At 36.6% G+C, this 21,262-nt stretch overlaps 1 non-coding gene across 1 annotated transcript; it reads left to right on the top strand.

Annotated features, from left to right (window-relative positions):
* The first annotated feature begins 19,887 nt into the window (after window positions 1–19,887).
* On the top strand, window positions 19,888–19,994 carry LOC133820183 (small nucleolar RNA R71). Its single transcript, XR_009886612.1, has one exon. It is a non-coding gene; the product is annotated as a small nucleolar RNA R71 (small nucleolar RNA).
* Window positions 19,995–21,262: the final 1,268 nt, after the last annotated feature.

Below are 21,262 nucleotides of genomic sequence, written 5' to 3'. Positions count from 1 at the left end.
TTAGAAGTGCTTATTTTAGGAGGGGTTACACTAAAATTCCTACACTTTCAAGACCACTCCATTCTCTTCATCTTTTTCTTCTTTTTGGTCATTTTTTCTATGAGTTTTAGAGGAAAAATTTGGGGGTTTCTCCTCCAAATTTTCCTATTTATGTTTGTAATTTCTATTCTAGTTATGTGCTTCTAATCTTTTTCATAAGATTATTAAGATCACGATGAAGCATCTTTGAAGCTATGTTAGAATTTATTAATTTTGATTTAAAATAGTTTTCTTTTTTATTTTAGACAGCTCCTTTGGGTTCGACATCCTTGCTTACACGATCACTATTCTATATGAACGATTCGTGCGCTTGTGATATAAATATTTAAAACATACCTGTTTTGGGTTCATCATAGCACCCGTGAGCCAAGACTCAGCAAGAAAACTTATTACTGAATGAATACAACATCAATAAATGATTTTGATAATCATACTAGGGCTTGCAGCCCATTCAGATAAGTGAATATCAATAATGATTATGGTAATCATGCTAGGGCTTGCTGCCCAATCAGATAAGTGAATATCAATAATGATTCTTGTAATCATGTTGGGGCTTGCAGCCCAATCAGATAAGTGAATATCAATAATGATGCTGGGGCTTGTTGCCCAATCAGATAAGTGAATATCAATAATGATTCTGGTAATCATGTTTGGGCGTGCAACCCAATCAGATAAGTGACTAATGAGTCACAAACTTGGGCTCCGCACCCTAAGCCATGTGACATTACGGTCACGTGAGCCTTTTGGCTCTGGCTCTAATTAACTAGCCTTTAGACTAGACAAGCGCTTTTGTTTTCATCGAACTTGAGGTCGGTCAAGCATTTCATGCTTATGTTGATAATGCTTATGTCGATTAGATCTAATCTTTTCGGTTTGCGTTAACACACTAATACCGTTCTTGAATCATAGGTCAATTCCATACGAACAGTGCTTAGTACTACTGCCGAACTTGACTAATAAGTCACAGCTTCACAATTAATACCGACACCATTGTCGATTCTGACTAATAAGTCAGTACCATTCACAGATAAGCAAGACTGCTAAGCATTTAATATGCAATCCATATTTACAAATAGAGCACTCAACATGCCTCATCAATAACCATGCATGTCACATACTGAGTGCAGTTTTCTTACCTCTGGTTCGAGAGTGGAATAATAAAAGAACGACCATTGAGAACGATCAGTCCTTAAGTCCCTTAGCGGTCACCTAGTCATAACCAAATATAAACTCCCATCAATAAAAATGAATAATAAAAGGTTACTAGACCAAGACCTAGCCTCCGGGACGTCGAATCCTACTAAACCGGGTTGTAGGAACGATCCCGAGGCCTAAGGTTTGAGTTCCCACGATTAAAACACCATTCTGACCAAAAATGCCCTTAAGCGCTGCAACCCCACACCAGACCTACGCCGCGGCCCGCCTCCAAATAGAGGCCGAACCCATCTCTGCCTGTGCCTAGCACCGCGGCGCGCCACCTTGCGCCACGGCCCTAATTGCCCATCAACCAACTTCACCTTCTTCGTCAAGCCTAGGCTGCGGCCCAACCACGAACCAGCCAAAAACCTTCATTTTCTTCATTTAAAAACCTTCCAAAAACCTATCAAAACATCTCCAAAAATCAAAGTTCCCAAACATCCCAATGATCCAAAACCATCAAAACCCGAGGCTCAAACAACTCAAGAACTCATCAACACATAAAATCCAATTCAAAGCTTAGAAACCCAAAGACTCAAAACTTAAAGCTTAGATGACCTCTGATTGAGTCGTTTCTCGCTAAATCCTTCGGTTAAAAAGCTTCTAATCTTTCTTAGAATTGATATAACTCGATCCTCGCTAGAATCCAAGTCCTAAAACTCAAGTTTCCTTCGACAATGTGACGAACAGTAAAAATGGATAACGAGAGAAAGAGAAAAAAAGTGTTTGAATGTAATTTCCTTTTAACAGGTTACTTCAAGCTTAAGTAACCTCAAGCAAATCCTAATGCTCGGGGTCCCAAAAATGCCCCCGGGGGTAAAATAGTCAAAATTCCCAGAATTTCCTCTTGATCTCACTAACTCCCAATATATCATCAAATAATCATTCTCATTACCCAATATCCCAATAATTGACCCTGTTATGACAAAACTACTAACTTGCATCATAGGATCGTCTCATGCCGAATGGCTCGAACATATCCACATAATAATTTGATCTCATCCATAAATCACCAACATGCATATAAATATACAAATATGCCATCAACGGGCAATACCCTTATAATGAAAAGTGGACCCACATGCATGTATTTATCATCATATAATAATATAACTCACGTAATCATGCATATAATCACATAATTGCATATTCAATCAATTATGGCCCTCCTGACCCCCTAATCCAGGCATTAAGCCACATTAGGGAATTTGGGTCGTTACATTGTGTATGTTAATGATTTGGTTATTTCTGGTAATGATGTTTTCGCTATTGACCATTTCAAGGCCTATTTGCATGAGTGTTTTCATATGAAAGATTTAGGTGTCCTGAAGTTTTTTCTTGGTATTGAGGTTGCCCGTGTCAACGAAAATACACTCTTGATTTTATTGCTGAAGCTGGCTTATTGGAGTCTCTTCTTGTTGGCTTTCCCATTGAGCAAAATCACACATGGGCTCTAGCCAAAGGCCATTTGCTCGCTGATCCTGAAAGGTATAGACAACTTGTGGGTCGTCTCATTTACTTATCCTTCACACGTGCTGACTTAGTTTATACAGTTCATATCTTGGCTCAGATTATGCAACACCCTCGTCAGGATCATTGGGAGGGGCGCTTCGTATAGTTCGCCACTTAAAAGGGTGTCCGGGTCAAGGCATTCTTCTTCGCACTGATTGTGAGTTTTCTCTGATAGGTTGATGTGATTCAGATTGGGCTACGTGTTCTTTGACTAGACAGTCTTTCTTGGCTCTTCTCTGATTTCTTGGAAGACCAAGAAACAACATACGGTGTCCTGGTCTTTCGCTGAGGTCGAGTATCGTTCCACAACCGCTGTCACTTCAAAGTTGAAGTGGCTCAAAGCTTTGCTTGCGAGTTTGGGTGTCACACATTCGCCAACCATGCGCTTATACTGTAATAGTCAATCGACACTCTACATTGCTCAAAATTGTGTCTTCCATGAGTGTACAAAGCATATTGAAGTTGATTGTCATTATGTGTGTGATGCCATTCGTGACGGTATTATTTCTACATATCATGTGTCTACTGATGATCAACTTGCCGACATCTTCACCAAGGCTCTTGGCAAGCGCAGATTTTTGTGTCTACTTGGCAAGTTGGGCATTTGTGATCTCCATGCTCCAACTTGAGGGGATATCAAGTGTTAGAATTATTCTTATGGACTAATATAATCATAGACATTATTCCATAATCACAATCATTAACTAAAGTGCCTACTAATTACCAATAACCATAATGGGATGGTTTACACTTACTAATTGCATTAGAGGCACATGGTAGCACCCTAATGACTATAGGTTGACCCATTGAACCATAGTGCACCATATCTAATAATATAAGCCCAATAGGCCCAATATACCCCTTAGGGTAAGAATGCATACGAGACATATATATATAACATATATGTTGTTGGGTGAAGACAAGTATGTGGTTTTGGTAAGGGTTGCTCTCCATAAGTTCTCTCTTGTATTGCGATTTTCTAATTTTGTTTGTGTAGATTGTGAGAGATTCAAAGATGAACATTGGAGACTCAATGTCAGGTATGTTTTATCTCTATATATTTAAATCAATGCTCTAAATAAAATGTGTTCTTAGATTGTTGCATGAGCATATAATGTTGTTTTGAATTTGATTTAATACTCATAATATTGTTTACAATTTAACATTAAGATTATATTAGAATATTACAATAATCTTCTATTTTTAGAATATGTATATTTTGTGTATATCTTTATGATTTGGTCAATAGTATAATAGCCATAATTATAGCTTGTATACATAACTGTAGCTATGACTTTAGCTTGTAATATTGTATATACATTACCTAAGGTGAATGAATAAAATGAAGGAAAACCAATTTTAACAAGATGCCATAGGAAATAGAGAGATCGATTAGTGAGAGGAAATGAGAAAAAGAAACTAACGGGAGAGAGAAGGAGATGAATTTTCAAAACGAAGTATTATTTGTTGTTTCATGAAACATCATCTTCTTTTATATATTTAATAATTTAAATATTTTTTTTATAAATAAGTTAGATTTAAAAGACTGATGTGAAATTTTGAAAGTTGTATATTATTTGCTATGATTTGAACCATTTGCATTATTATTATTAGAGAAATTGGCTAGAATGAACTATTATTATTATTATTAGAGAAATTTGTGAGAATGAACTTTTTTTTTTAAGTGATTTTGCATTGTGTTATACTTTTGATATTTTTTTGTAAAATGATCTCTATTTGAAAATTCGACCCGTTGTCTAAAGTTTTTGATCAGTTATCTATAATTTTCGACTGATTTTTTGAATTTTCAGATATCTACTAGTTGTTTAAATTGTTAGATGTCATTTTGTAAAAAATTATCAAAATTAGGCTAGATTGCAAAATTGCTTTAAAAAATAGGTCATTTTGCTAAGAGACCATATTATTATGATTATTATTATTATTATTTATTAATTAGTTATATTTTGCTTGCTATCTTTTATAGAGTTGTCAAGTTGAAGAGTCTCAACTAAATATTTTATCAGTTAATTAATCATTTATGTTTAAACCAAACAAATTTTTTAAAAAATATTATGTTAAACACAACAATTACCGTTGGATAAGATAATTTGTTAATAAATATAGACATATATTTTTGATGAGTGACCTGCCACTCATTTATTTGCATTTCTTTCAATAACAAAATAAAAGTCAAACTCAATTTACTAATTGAATATTTTGTTTATGTTATCCGAATTAGTTTCTTAATTATAAAATTAATATCAGAATTATAGTTTAGTACAATTAATATTAATACAGGTTTATCCCAAACTCCACTTTTAATAAATATATATATACAACTGTTTTATTAATATAAACACAATTCATTTTTTGATGACACATTTTTTTACATATATAATTAAGTATAAAATATTGAAAAAACTAATAATAATAATATAAGCACCCAAGTCTTGGTTTTTTTTTTTATGTATTTTTATATACACATGTCTGCAAAAAAAAATTCCCAAAATTTATGGTAAAAACTAAAATAATTCAATAATAATGGACCGAATTGATGTATTAGAAGGTTTTTTTCCAGTGTAAAGACAATCATGATAGTATAGATTCTTAAAAAAGTTGATGCTTCAATTTCAGTAGCCTTCAATTCACTAGATAATTGTCTGAATAGTCAAAATTATCCATTATTTATCACATGTGGTAGTGCGTCAATTGATTTGTGATTTTTTTTATTGGACCCGTCACAAAGAAGAAGAGATGTGTAGTACCATTAAGCTGATTATGATACAAAGATTTGAGATAAATTATTAGGTCATCATCTGGTATTGAATAGAACGAAAATCTAGAAACAATTTAGCAAATTAATAAAATCTTTAATAAAAGAAAAAAAAAACCCAAAATTTTAGATTTTTTGAAGAAAAAAAGAAAGAAGAAGAAATACCCATGCGTTCTTGTTGAAGCTCTTCAACAAATGACATTATTGATGGGTTTCTGTCTGTCTCTTAATTATCAAAATGGCTTATTCGGATGGTGTAGGTAATTACTAAAAAAAATAACAAAATTTAGTTTAGGTATGTTTACTAAGTATCTACTGCTGGTCTACAAGTAGAATAAGCTGCAATATATAGAGATAATCCACAAAATATTGGTTATACTAACGTCATATAACAATAATTTCCTAAGTTGTCACATTTAATTGTTTTTTTTTTTGATGAAAGGCTACACCCAGAAAACTAGAGGCCGAAAGAACTTCATTAAAAACAAAACACCACAAGAACAACATCCAACCAAATCAGACACTACAAGGAAAAAGGAAACCCAACAGGAAACAAACTAAAAAAGAACAACAAACCAGAAAGAACGAAAAACAGCAAGCAACATAAACAACATTAAGTGATCTTTAGTTCCACCTCATCTTTAAAGACATTCTTATCAATCAAACCCAAGTCTAAAAGTCCACAGATTCCCAACCAAAGACTCCATTTCGCCAAGTTGTGGGCTGCAAAATTCAACTTCCTGTCAACTTCTCCAGTACCCAAGAAAGGAGGAGGCTGGAATGCGCATGGAACTTCCCTTTGAGGTTGATTAATGAAGCATTGATCACTGAGGGATTGGCCCCAGTAAATGCCTGAGCCACTTCCAAGTAGTCCGATTGAAGGATGATATAATTCGACTTGTGCTGGATAGCCAACTCAGCTCCTTTAATAATCGCCAAAGCTTCCCCTATTGCAGGGTCTGTCTGAGGAACCCACTCTGTATAGGCACATAGCACTTTAGATTCATGATTCCTGGCAACAACCGATAACATTGAACCCGCTTCTCTGATTGCCACATCAGAGTTGATAAGGATCCAACCACTAGGGGGGATAGCCATTCATAAACGCTAGACAAGCCACTAAACTCTCGAATTGAGTTCACATACTCCTCATAACGTCCTCTTATCGAGGAGCCAAGTTGAGTCAAATCCAAGGGAGTCTGCCCCTAAGAACCGCATTCCTTTCCTTCCAAATAGCATCCATGATAACAGAGGCACCGATCAAGAATTCCTGGAAGGGCAAAGAGACCGGTCTATTCTGATCCTCCTTAAGAACCAAAGCCATTCTTCCCATCCTTGGAAATGTAAGGACTGAGTTCGAATTCCCCACAAAGCAGTGAACCAAACGGAAGCCGCCCAGGGGCAAACCCAAAGGAGATGCAAAGAATCTTCCACTGCCCCGTCACAAAGCAAACATGCTTTACTATCCTCCGATTGCAACAAAGGGAGCCAATCCCTTGTATTCAAATTATTAGAGAGAATCTTCCACCACATAAACTTGAACCTGTTATGAAGTTTAGACGACCGTATAATTTTCCAAGTGTTGCTGTTGTGGTGGCTAACTTCTTGAATCCCTTGAGCTATCCTGAAAGCAGATTTAATAGAGAAGGATCCAGATTTTTCGCAGTTCTAGCTCCATGAATCAGGCTGAGGATCATTCGGCAGAACTATATTTACAATCCGCTTGACATCTTCCCCCGAAAACTACTCTCTCAGCTTGGAATATTCCAGTTAGAGTTACATATAAAATTCTCGACTAAACTAACTCCGTTTGTGGCACTCTTAAGCGGGGTAGGATTAGGACAGCAGCCAGGAACCCATTTATCAAACCATATCGAAGTAGATTTACCATCGCCTATGTTGTAAATCTACAACACAAACTCAACTTTGAACAAAACACTTAAAAAAGATTAGATCAAAACAAATGAACTTAAACTTGTGAATTAAAACAGAAAGAAAAGTAGAACAAGGCAACAAAACTTTATCCTGGTTCGGCCTAAACAAAATGGCATACTTCCAGCTGCTCTTCATAAGAGCTTCTTTCATTAATCAGTAGAAAATACAAGCACCAATGATCATTACACATTGCTGAACTCCACTCGAAAAACAACTCAGAAAAGTTCTCCAAGAACAAAAGTCTTGGTCTTCAAGTCAGGTACGACAAACACTCTTTTCTCACTCTCTATCCTGCCCTCTATTACACTTCTCAGATTTTGATTACACTTCCACAAAGGGATACACGGCTTATATATAACCAACTGACAAAGCTAGGAGTACAAATAACTAACATAATTTTAACTAACTTAAGAGCTGTGACACAAAAGTTGTTACAACATAATGTTTTCTATGGATTACACACCACAAATTCCACCTTTATCCAAAGAAAACACCAAAGCGTCTTAGGGGAGCGATCTAACAAGTCTTAGATAGATTTAATATTCACTAGTTCCAAGCAATGTTGGAACCTATTGACCGAAAGTACCTTAGTTTCTGCATCAGCAGGATTTTCCTCACTTGGTATCTTTTCAAGTTCATCCTCTCCTTCTTCTATTTTGTTTCGGATCCAAAATAGCCTCACATCAATGTGCTTAGACCTCTCATGGTAGACAGGATTTTTGCATAGGTGAATAGTAGATTGGCTGTCGAAGAATACAGTAATTTTCCCTGTCAACATTTGGATTTCACTCAGAATTCCTTTGATCCAAACTGCCTCTTTAAAAGCTTTAGTAATAGCCATAAATTCTGAATCTGTTGTGGACAATGTCACCACTAGTTGAGTTTGAGCTTTCCAAATGATGCAACAACCATTAAGTTGAAAACAATAGCTTGTAATCGATTTTCTAGTGTCCCTATTTGATGCATAGCTGAATCTACATAGCCTTCTAGTTGGATCCTTGTGCCTTCTTTGCTGAATCTCAAACCGTGTCTAGGTGTAGCCTTCAAATATCTTAGTACCCATTTTAAGCCCTTCCAATGTTCTTCTCCAGGATTGGACATGAATCTACTTAGTACACTTACAACAAAAGTTATGTCCTGTCTTGTGCTTATCATGGTGTGCATGATACTTCCAATGGCCTCGGCATAGGGAACACTTTCCATTGCTTTTCTCTCATTTTTCAGTTTGTGGAGACTGGTCTAATGAGAGTGCAAAGTAACCAGCTAGGGGTACATTTACCTCTTTAGAATATGTCATCTGAAACTTCTTGATCATTTTTTCCAAGTAACTACTCTATGACAACTTCAGTTTCTTTCCCTTTTTGTCTCTAAGAATATCAATTCCTAGGATCCTTTTTGCTGGTCCAGGGTCCTTCATTTCAAACTCACCTTTTAGAATATCCTTTAATCGAGTTATTTTATGTATATCCTTTCCCAAGCATATCATCAACATAGACTAGCAGAAAAGTAACCGAATTTGTTTCAAGGCTTGTAAAGTACAAACATGTGTCATACTTAGACCTTGTGTATCCAATCTTCGTCACAACTGAGTTAAATCTTTTATACCACTGCCTTGGAGACTGTTTTAGGCCATATAAAGATCTTTTAAGCAAGCAAACAAGTTCACCTTTCTTAGATTCGACCTTGAATCCCTCGGGTTGACATAGGAGCTCAAGCCACCCAGCCCCTATGGGCCCTCCTCTTGTGCTCGGCCTAGGCACGTACAGTCCACGACCCAAGACACCCCAGCTCGCCTAGTGCTCCTTTGTCTTAGCCCAGACACTTGTAGCCCATGCCTCAGCTCCCCCTTTCAGCCCAACAAAGAACCCAGTAGCTCCTAGGCCCATGCCAGCTAGCCTGCCACCCTTTTTCTCTTGAGCCCACAAATGTCTCCTTGTCCCCTTGTCCTATAATGTCCAAAAATGCCATTTTTACCAACTTTTCTACATATTTTACCACAAAATCTATCATTACACTCTTAAATTTACCTCTACTTGCCATATTATAATTCATTTAAAATTTAATTTATTTAAATTGATTATTTTAACTTACATTTGGCTATAAATAGGGAGTTTCAAGACCATTTTTGGGTAGTAGCTTTTGGTTACTATCATCTTTTCCACACTTTCTCTCTACTATTCTCTTCTCCATTTTAGTATTTTTCCAGAATATTTTCAAGCATGTATCTCTTTTGTATTGTAATTTTGTTTAACACCCAAAATGTGACTACCACTAAGCGGTAGTTGTAGTAAAATCGGGTAGTCGATCCACAAGGAGGTAAACTAAAACCAAAAGATTAGTAGAAAATAACACAAAAAGTTAGAACATGAAATAAATAAAAATGGAAATGAAAAGAGATTTGAGATTTTTGTATTGTCTTTTTGATGAAATGATAAAATGAGATAAGTGAAATAAAAGTAAGGTGTAATCAAGAGTTTGAGAAATAGAAAGGTTTCAAGAATCATCCATATGCTTGTTTGGTTACTTAAATACTTGATTTACAAAGATACACAAGTACATAATTCACATCCCAACATTTACTTGGAAAATATAACATTAAAGTCTATATTCTTTTATAACAAAAGTCCATTTGAGTTATAAAGTTCTTTACTTTAAAAGCACAATGTTAATCTTATGAAAAATCTATAAATGACAAAATGCCCAAGGGAAATAATGCAATAAAACATTAGGCATAAAATTATGTATCAATATTACTTTTACTAATTAGAAGCACAAAGAAAGAGCATGACTAATCATATATACTATTAGCACAAATAAATAAAGATAACAAAATAGAGATGAGGATGAAAGAAAATAAATTACTCAAGAAGTACCAGTAAGGGTACTAGAAGCGAGCTCGAACTACCACTAAAGTAAGTAAGTGCGAGTGGATTCATTGCTCACCCGAACCCTCTTGCTCTAAGAATATGGGACAAGTGAAGGGAAGCTAAGAGAAAGCCAAGCAAACCCAATAAAATAGGTTAGTAAATAGGCGCCCTTCAAAGGATTTCTCCTCCCATCGTTCAGTTGACTAGTACAATCCCACCTTCAAGCCCAAGAGTCATAAGTCCAACACCTTATAAATATATCGGTTCACTTCATCTATTTTATTTCTTTCGAAAGTCGGCCACAGTGATCCAGGAGTCCCGTGTTTAAGAACATAGTAAATCAAAGTAACAAAATAACATCACTAGCATATGGAATCATCCCTAACCTTCATAGGAAGATTAGGCTATTATGCTCATGATTCTCACAAAAATCTAAGAAGAAAATATGAGAAGAAAGTGAGTAGAAATTTTTCTATAGTTTCTTTACTCTCAAAATTACATATCAAATGTTAAAGAAGAGTCCCTATTTATAGAAGGAGAAAATGACTAAAAAAAAATTAAATTACAAATGGGGTCTACAAAATAAATCTGAAATATTAATAATAAAATATGATTTTGAAAAATCAAATCTTATTATTAATATTAACCTAGCTATTTTAGTGAATGATCATTTGCCATTTTTCTAAAACACCACAAAATATGAGCTTAAGAGCTCAAAATGAAAATGTGCAAGACCCAAAACCCACAAAAATTGGGCTGAAAGGTGGATGAAAGTGTTGACCAAGTGCAGCCAATAGAGACGCGCCACGTGTCCAGGGGGTGGCAAGCTTGGGCCTGAGCTTGTTTGGGCTCATTTTGGACCTATTTCCCTTCAAAAATGTCATTTTTTCAACTCTTTTTTGCAGTTTTGATTCTTTCTTTCTTCTTTCTTTTTCTTTATGCCAAAATGCAACTTTAATTCCTACAAAATAATAATAAATTAAATCATAATCAAATATTTTTATTTATAAAATAAATTATATTAATTCCATGAAAATATTAATTAAACTTAATTTATTTTGACCATTAAAATCATTAAATATGCATTTTTCACTACTAATTGGAAAGTGAAGTTGAAGTGCTTCAGTCCCTAGCAATTTAAGCGAAAAAAAATTGTCAAGTTGAATAATCAAGTCAAACCAACGCAAAATCATCTAAACATTTTCAAAGTATCAGCAAGAAGTCAGAGATTACTATTGAATCTACTTCAGTTGCAATTCCAGAGTTGTGTGTGTGTGCACCAAACCATATTCTTTTTATCGCAAGTCATAACACAAATAGTATCGAAAAATCTCAAAAGTATAAAGGTCTAACTCCAAATTCCTCACGGGCATTGAAAGTATTTTTAATATGAATGATACCACTCTTGGAGTTGGAAATGTAACCGTTTACGCTCAAATGAGAAAAGATAAACTTTTTAGGACAAGCAATTTGAACAAGTATTGATCACAAGATATGCATATCAACTTATTGGAATTCAAATGACAAACAACCTTTGGGATTTACATGAGAAAGCTCAATAATAAAATGACAATTAGCTAGAAATGATAAATAAGAAAAGGAAACTATTAATACTAATATATATATATATATTATTATATATTATATATATTTTTTTCTATACAATTACACAATAAAAAAATAATAATAGAAAGATTTTTTTAACAACTACAAAATAATAAAGGAAAATGTTGCTCTTGTTCTTTTTTTTTTCAGTTTTCATTTATTTTTCTTCTTTTTTTCATCATTTTTTCCCTTTTTTTATTTCTTTTTTTCTTCTTTTTTCATTTATATATTTTTTTCTTCTTCTCTTTTTGACAAGAGGCAACACAAAAATAAAAGGAAGTTACAAACAAAATAAAATATATTGAACACAAATTTAAAAATTATTACAAAGACTCATTCTTAAATGAAAAACATCCCTCTAGTAAATGTCATGTTTTAAATTCCAAAGATGTGACTTTACCAACTCAAATGATCAATAAAAGTTCAAAAAGTTGTTTTCTCGACTCTCACAACTCACCAAGAAATGAAAAATTTTAAACTTGAAATTTCTCTCAACTATATGTGTTAACAACGAATTTATCACATATTTGGAAAATGCACAAAAGAACTCTGAAAATCACTTTTTAATAGCTAAACATAGTAAAAACTGACTCAAACCAACAAGTTGTACTCATGCTTGGAAGATTTTGAAAAAAATTGACTTAAAAATTCAACACGACAATAAGATTTTCTAAATGAATGCCAATGAATGCTCACTACCCCCAATCATAAATCAGACAGTGTCCTCAATGTCAAAATGAATAATCAATGAAAAAGGTAGGGAAAGAGAACACCTGGATGATGACCATATCCATGAGGTGAGAGTGAAAATAGCATGATAACAATACCCCAGAACAAACAACATACAAAAAAAACATACAACAATAAAAGAAAGACAGAAAAATAGAAATATAAAAAAAACAAACAAACCATTTAGAACTTCACAGTGTATAAATTGGGTCCTTAAGAAGGACCTATTCAACATGACTCACACTCTCAATGTAATGCTTCAGTCTTTGGCCGTTGACGCGAAAAATTCTCCCATTGGTTGGGTCCTCGACCTAAACAGAACCATTGGGAAATACTTCCTTCACTACTAATGGATCGGTCCATCGCGTTCGCAGTTTACCGGGGTGCAAGTGCAAGCAAGAATCATACAGATGCACTTTCTGATTTGGCTCAAAGTGTTTTGCATGATTTGTTTATCGTGAGCGATTTTTAATTTCGCTTTATAAATCCTGGAATCGTCATATTCATCGTTTCTCAACTCCTCAATTTCAGACAATTGGAGTTTGCAATTGATACTTGCGGCATTCAGATCAAATTTTAGGGCTTTAATAGCCTAATAAGCTTTATGCTCGAGCTCGACAGGTAAATGACAGATTTTTCCAAAGACAAGCCTATAGGGAGACATCCCAAGAGGTGATTTGAAAGCAGTGTGGTATGCCCAAAGAACGTCTAGAAGATGTGTAGACCAATCTTTGCAGTCGGGATTTGCCGTCTTTTCGAGAATGTGTTTTATCTTTCTATTGACTATGTAATGCCCCGAAATCCCTAATGCGGTTTAATGGCTGGATTAGTAGGCCAGGAGGGCCATAACTGTTTAATTATGCCATTAAATGAATATATGCATGTTTATGTGAATTATGTTATAATATGTTGTTATATGCATGCATGTGAGTCCACATTTGAATATTATGGTGTTTTGATAATTTGGCCCGTTAAGGGTATATTTGTATATTTGGGTGCATATTGTGATTTGTGAATGAGATCCCATTATTATGGAGATATATTCGAGCTATTCGGCATGAGACGGTCTTATATTATGAGTTAGCGGTTTTGTCATAACGGGGGTCTTTTATTGTGATATTGGATAATGAGAAGGTTATTTGATGATAAATAGGGAGTTATTGAGATCAGGAGGAAATTCTGGGAGTTTTGAGTATAATGTCTCCGGGGGTGTTTTCGAGAAACCGAGCACTAGGTTTTATTTGAGGTTACTTAAGCTTGAAGTAGCTTGTCAGATAGAACGTACGTTAGAAAAACCTCTCGTTCTTTCCCGTTAGTTTATTTTTATCGTTTGAAGCGTATTCGAAGAAATCTCGAGTTCTAGGAGTCGGAATCAAGCGAGGATCGAGGCATAGCGATCCTAGGAAAGACTAGAAGCTTATTGACCGAAGGATTTGACGAGAAACAACCCAATCAAATGTAATCTAAGTTTTAAGTTTTGAGTTTTTAGAGTTTCTAAGCTTTGAATTCGCTTTTGTGAATCGTTGAGTTTTTGGTTCATTTAAGCCTTGGGATTTGATGGTTTTGGATCATTGGGAAGCTTGGGAACTTTGATTTGATTATTTGGTAATGTTTAGGCATGATTTTGGAGGCTTTAGGATGTTGGAAATCGTGTTTGGGCAGGTTTTGGGTTGGGGGCCGTGGCCTTGTTCTTGGGGTGCCGCGGCCCTAGCTCGAAGAAGCAGGTGGGAGAATTTGCCTTTGCCGAGCGCCGCAGACCTTGCTCCTGGAGTGGCTGGGGGCTGCGGCCCAAGGTGTTAGGGTCGCAGCCCTTGAGCAGGGTTAAGGCCGTTTGAGTGTTTTGGCCCCGGGAACATGGTTTTAGACCTCGGGATCGTTCCTACTACCTGGATTAGTGGGGATTGATGTCCTGGAGGCTAGGTCTTGGTTTAGGAATCCTTGATTATCATTTTATTGATGGTGTCCCATATTTGGTTATGACTAGGTGACCGCTAAAGGACTAAAAGTCATATCGTTCTCAAGGGTCGTTCTTTTATTCATTCTCGCTCGAATCAGAGGTAAGAAAACTGCACCCTGTGTATGTGACATGCATGATTGTTGTTGAGGCATGTTGATTGATAAATGTGGACATGGATTTCATATTAAATGCTAGCGAATGTTGTTTACCTGTATATGGCACTGACTAGTCAGGGACACTGACCTAAGAGTCAGAAACGGCATAAGCGTCCTGAACGCAGAGCCGAATGAAGATTAGATCTAATCGATATCAGCATTGAATGGCTCTAAAGCATTAATGCTGGACCAACCCTAAGGTCGATGAAACTTATAAGCGCTTGGCTAGTCTAAGACTAGTTACTGAGAGCCAGGGCTAAAGGCCTAGGTGACTGTTTGTCACATGGCTAGGGAACGATGTTCCATAGTTATGACTCTAGGGTCATGAGGAAGGTTATGTTGGTGACTTGTCATCATGCACCTATCCTATTTAAGCTAGTGAAAGGTTCACTTATCTGTTAAGCCTCGGTGACCCTAACGTCACAAGGCTAAAGAGAGCTATACCCAATTTAGTGACTTTTGTGACTGTCACTTATCTGTTTTGGACTGATAGTCCTAAATGATTATTAAGATCATTGTTGATATTATATCATGCTGTATTGTGTTTTCTTGCTAGGCCTTGGCTCATGGGTGCTATGTGGTGCAGGTAAAGGGAAAGAAAAGCTCACCCAGCCTTGAGTGGAGAGCTTAGGTGGTGATGTGTACATATGCGGCCGCTTGACCACCACGGCCAAGGAGTTCTCAGAGGAACTAGGGGGTTACCCTATTTTTGCCGCTTAGGTCAGCGGGGTTGTAAATTTAAAACAGTAGTGAACATTTTGTGTTATAAATAACTTGTAAATGTTTTGATGAGCTCATGAACAGTTTATATACTTAATAAAATATATCCTTTCCTTTTTATTGGTTTTCCACCTTAGCCTGTTAATAACACTTAGAAGCACGTTTTTAACCAAAGGACTCGGGTAACGAGTCAAATTTCCAGTTCACCGTAACTGTTCTGGGGTAGCTAGGGCGTTACAGGCTAACTCAACTTGACCATTAGTCTGTGGATGATAGGAATTTGCAAATTTATGAAGTACATCGTACTTGTGCATAAGAGCTTCAAAAGATCTGTTGCAAAAATGAGTGCCTTAATCACTGATGATAGCGTGAGGAGTACCGAACCTTGATAACACATTTTCTTTCAAGAATTTGACAACTGTAGCGTTATCATTGGTTCGACAGGGTACAACCTCAACCCATTTGGAAATATAATCCACATCGAGAAGAATATAAAGGTAGCCAAAAGAAGGTGGAAATGGTCCCATAAAGTCTATCCCCCAACAATCAAATATTTCGATAACAAGAATTGGGTTCAAGGGCATCATGTGCCGACGGGATAAGGAACCTAACTTTTGGCACCTTATACAAGAACGACAGAAATCATTGGTGTCTTTGAACAAAGTGGGCCAGTAAAGACCGCATTGTAAGATTTTTGTAGCGGTTTCTTCACAAAAAAGTGACCACCACAAGCATCATTGTGATAAAAATTCAGCACACTAGACACCTCATTGTCGTGGATGCATCGTCGCATGATTTGGTCGGGTCAGTACTTGAATATGTATGGGTTATCCCAATAGAAATTGCGCACCTCGACCAGAAATTTGCGTTTGTCTTGTGAACTCCATTCAGATGGGAGTTCACTTGTTACTAAGTAGTTCACAATGTGAGCATACCATGGTAACTTAGTAACAGAAAGCATATGTTCACCCGGGAAATCGTCATGAATAGGTGGACTATCAGCGGGATCGCTGAATTCAATTCGGGACAAATGGTCCGCGATGAAATTTTCAACACCTTTCTTGCCTTTGATCGTTATGTCAAATTCTTGCAAAAGAAGGATCCATCGTATTAATCGCACCTTAGCATCCTTTTTGGAAAGGAGATATTTCAAGGCAGAGTGGTCTGTGAAGATTGTAATAGGTGATCAAATCAAATAAGATCGGAATCTGTCAAGGGCAAAGACAGCGGCAAGCAACTCTTTTTCAGTAGTGGAATAGTTCATTTAAGCACTATTGAGAGTTCGGCTTGCATAGTAGACAACAAAGGGTTTCCCCTTTCTTCGTTGTCCTAACACAGCTCCCACAACAAAGTTGCTGGCATCACACATGATCTCGAAAGTAAGAATCAAATCGGGTTTGAATGATGGGAGCGGAAGTGAATGAATTTACAAGCCTTCGGAATGATTCCTCACACTTAGGTGTCCATTCCAAAGTGACATCTTTGGCTAGGAGGCTGCTTAGCGGACGAGCAATCATTGAATTTTTTTGTATGAACCTCCTATAGAAACCAGCATGAACGAGGAATGACCTAACATCTCTGACAGTCTTAGGAGTAGGCAGGTTGGAGATAAGGTCGACTTTGGATTGATCAACCTCAATTCCTCTTTCAGAAACAATGTGGCCTAAGACTATGCCAGAAGATACCATAAATTGGAATTTCTCCCAATTGAGCACAAGTTCTTTCTCAATACACCATTTTAAAACAGCTTCAACCTGAAGAAGACATGTGTCAAAGGAGTTTCCAAAAACGGTTAGGTCATCCATGAATATTTCCATTGATTTTTCAATCATGTCACTAAAGATGCTCATCATGCATCTTTGGAAAGTAGCTGGTGCATTACACAAGCCAAATAGCATACGCTGGAAAGCAAAGGTGCCAAAGGGACAAGTGAAAGTGGTCTTATCTTGATGTTCTAATGCAATCTCGATTTGATAATAGCCAGAATAGCCATCAAGAAAGTAATACAATGGATGACCAACTACATGTTCAAGGATTTGATCAAAGAATGGGAGTGGAAAATGAGCTTTGCGAGAGGTGGCATTTAATTTTCTATAATCAATGCACATGCGCCACCCTGTCACAGTTTTTGTGGGGACAGGGACCCCTTTTCATTTTGGATCACAGTGACACCAGATTTTTTGGGTACGACTTGAGTTGGACTAACCCATTTGCTATCAGCTACTGGGTAAATATTACCAGTGTCTAACAATTTCAAAACATCATTTTTTACGACTTCTTTTATTGTGGGGTTCAGTCGCCTTTGAGGATCTCTTCGAGGGATAGCTTCATGATCCAGATTGATTCGATGGGAGCAAATTAAAGGGCTAATACCTTTGATATCAGCAAGCACCCAACCTATCACAGATTTATGCGTTCGCAGTAGCTCGAGTAACTGCAATTCTTGAGAATTTTGAAGGTTGGACGAGATGATAACTGGAAAGGTTTCATCGTCTCCCAAGAAGACATGTTTCAAAACCTCGGGAAGTTGGGTCAATTGAACAATTGGAACCTCTTCGGCTGAAGTTTTTGGCTGTGCCCTCTCACGAGGTAGCTCTTCAAAGAGAGGTTGCCAAAACTTAGTCCTTCTATTGTGTGAGTCTATGTGATATGATATTGCAAGAGTAGACTCAATAGAACTAGGACTTTCATTTGAGACAAAAGGAGGAGTTCATCAAGATTATCGAAGTTGCTTCGCAATTGAACCTCCTCAGGAATTAAAGTGTCAATCATGAATGTTTGATAGCATTCATCATCTTCTCAGGGTTGTTTCCTGATGTGGAAGATATTGACTTCAATAGTCATGTTTCCAAACGATATCTTCATTAGGCCATTCCGACAATTGATCAAAGCATTTGTAGTAGCAAGGAATGGTCTTCCGAGGATAATAGGAATTTTAAACTCCATGTTTACCACAGATTGGGTACCAAGAATAAGAAAGTCCATGGGGTAATAGAATTTTTCAATTTGAACTAAAACATCCTCAACAATACCCCTAGGCTTTTTGGTGGAGCGGTCAGCAAGCTGTAGCACAACAGATGTTGGCTTCATTTCTCCAAGACCAAGTTGTGAGTATACAGATTAAGGCATGAGATTTACACTCGCACCAAGATCAAGTAAGGCTTGGCTGACTTCATGGGTCCCAATTTGGCAATAAATAGTGGGACAACCGGGATCTTTGTATTTTGGTGGTGTCTTTTGTTCAATCACCGCACTCACTTGCTCAGTCAAGAAAGCATTCTTCTTGACATGGTGCTTCCTTTTTGTAGTGCATAGACCTTTGATGATTTTTGCATAAGTCGACACTTGTTTTATGATGTGAAGCAAATGAAGATTAATCTTCACTTGTGTCAAGTGCTCAAGGATTTCAGCTCGGTTATCAGGAAGTTTCCCAACAGATTTCAATGCCTGGGGTAATGGTATTTTTGGAGAGGCATTGAGTGGTGGATGTTCGGGAATAACTTTTGGAGTACTGGGAGAGTTGGATTTTATGGGTGGGTCTTGCAAAGTTTTACCGCTTCTAGTCGTGATGGCATTTACTTCCTTAACATTTTGATCATTAGAATTTGAAGATTGGGCCATGTGTTGGCCTTGCACATTGAATTTTGGTTGGAAGGAAGTTTGCCTTTTTCCGGAATGGCCAAGGATTTAGTCAATTTTGAGAATTGACATTTCATTTCCTTGATTTCTTTCATCATTTGACGATTTAGTTTGGATTGTTCCTCTATGAATGCATGAAGGGTATTCTCAAGAGAATTTCGTTGTGGATGAGCATTGTATTGAGGTGCAGAATACGCCTTTGATGGTTGAACTTGTTGCTCATTTCTCCATTGGCCTCCAGACGATTGAGCTTGGTCGGAATCTCTCCAATTGAAATTTGGGTGGTTTCTCCAACCAGGGTTGTACGTATGGGAGAATGGCTTGTTATATGCCCCTAAGGCATTGCATTGCTCCTCATAAACCCCCCTTCATTTCATTAAAAGCTAAGCAGTCCTTCGCTAAATGCTTTGTCCCTCCACAAACAAAGCAAGGTTCTTGCGATTCTGCTTGAGCAATCATGTGCAATTTTTGGCCATTTTTCACATTAAGATCTCAAACTGCTTTTTCTAAGCTTTGAGTTGGGCCTTAACACTATCCTCATCTCGAAGTTGATATATCCCAGATGGTTTGTGTCGGTTGGTGTTATCAGTAGCACCTGGACCAGTCTAGGTGTGAGATTTTTTCGCGGTTTCTTCGAGATATTCAAGAGCATCGTCTGGCTCTTTTTCAAGGAATTCAATATTGCATAGCATTTCTACAAACTGGCGCTCATGACTCGTGAGGCCTTCATAGAAGTACCTGACCAAACACCAGTTCTCATAGCCATGGTGCAAGCACTGATTCAGCAGATCCTTGAATCTTTCCCAAACTTGATAGAACGTTTCATTGTGCTTTAGGGAAAATGTGGAAATTTGTCGTTTTAGACTGTTGGTCTTATGGCTAGGGAAGTGTTTTAGAAAGAAGGATTTGGTCATTTCCTCCCATGTTCCAATAGACCTAGGTCTCAAAGAGTATAACCAACTTTTGGCTTTGTCCTTCAAGGAGAAAGGGAGGAATTTCAGTCGCACAGAATCGAGATTTTTGGCTCGGTTATAGAACGTGGCTACTACCTCCTCGAATTCTCTAATATGCACGTATGGGCTCTCATTTTCCATTCCACGAAATGCGGGCAAGATTTGAATCATGCCAGGTTTAAAGTCTAATGCGGGCATATTAGGAGGTAAGATAATGCATGAAGGCGTAGAAGTGTGAGTAGGATGGAGGTAGTCATTGAGAGTTCTTGGTTGGATTTCATCATTGCGAATGGATTATTATCACCTAAAGTTTGTGGAGAAGCAGGATTGGTGGAAGACGTTCCGGAAGGAGTGGTGGATGAATTGGAAGAAGTTTCACTAGAAGTTTCGTGATGATTCATCCACTCTCGGAAATCAGAATTGGATTTATTTTATGTTTTTATTTTTATTTTTTTTAACTTGTTCCCAAGTAGATTTGAAGGTTTTGGGGTGATCTCCAACACCTTACTAGAACTCCCTGAGGTTACTGAGTAAGTATGGTGGATCACAAGTTAACTTTTTCGACCAAACAACCTTTAAGCAGACCAAAATTGCTTATTTTGACAGAACAAGCTTGATTTTCTTATAGTAATAAGTTCAACAATGTAATAGTGCAAATGTATATGCTCAAAATGTTCCTAGGCCGATTGGGAAGGTTGTCAAGGTACCGCTTTAGACCCACACTTGCCTAGACAGAACTCCCTGGGGTTCCCAGGTAAGTGTGGGGGGTAACGCTATCACAAACCTTATTTAACAACCAATCTTTCTAGACATAACAATATCAGTTTCTACCATTTGTAATATTACACAATTGTTCCCAATACTAAGTGTTTTATGATTGAAATTTTATGAACAATTTTATGTTATTTTTTTTTTAAAACCTAAATTCTAAGGAAAATTAAGGCAAAGAAAAATAAAAGCCTAAACTAAGGAACCTAAAGCAACAAATAATAAATACAAAAATAAAATAAAGAAGAAAAAATTGAAGTGAAGATAAAATAGCAAGCTTAATTTTTTTTTAATATTTATTAAACTAAAAAAATAAAAAAGAAACTAAGAATGAGAAATGGAATAAGAATTAACTAAAAGAAAAAAATTTATATATATATATATATTTATATATTTCTCTTTCTGTAACCAAA

This window comes from Humulus lupulus, chromosome 2, assembly GCF_963169125.1.
Source record: "Humulus lupulus chromosome 2, drHumLupu1.1, whole genome shotgun sequence".
In the NCBI taxonomy this organism is placed as follows: Eukaryota; Viridiplantae; Streptophyta; class Magnoliopsida; order Rosales; family Cannabaceae; genus Humulus; species Humulus lupulus.
This window is presented reverse-complemented; position numbering and strand designations above follow the sequence as displayed.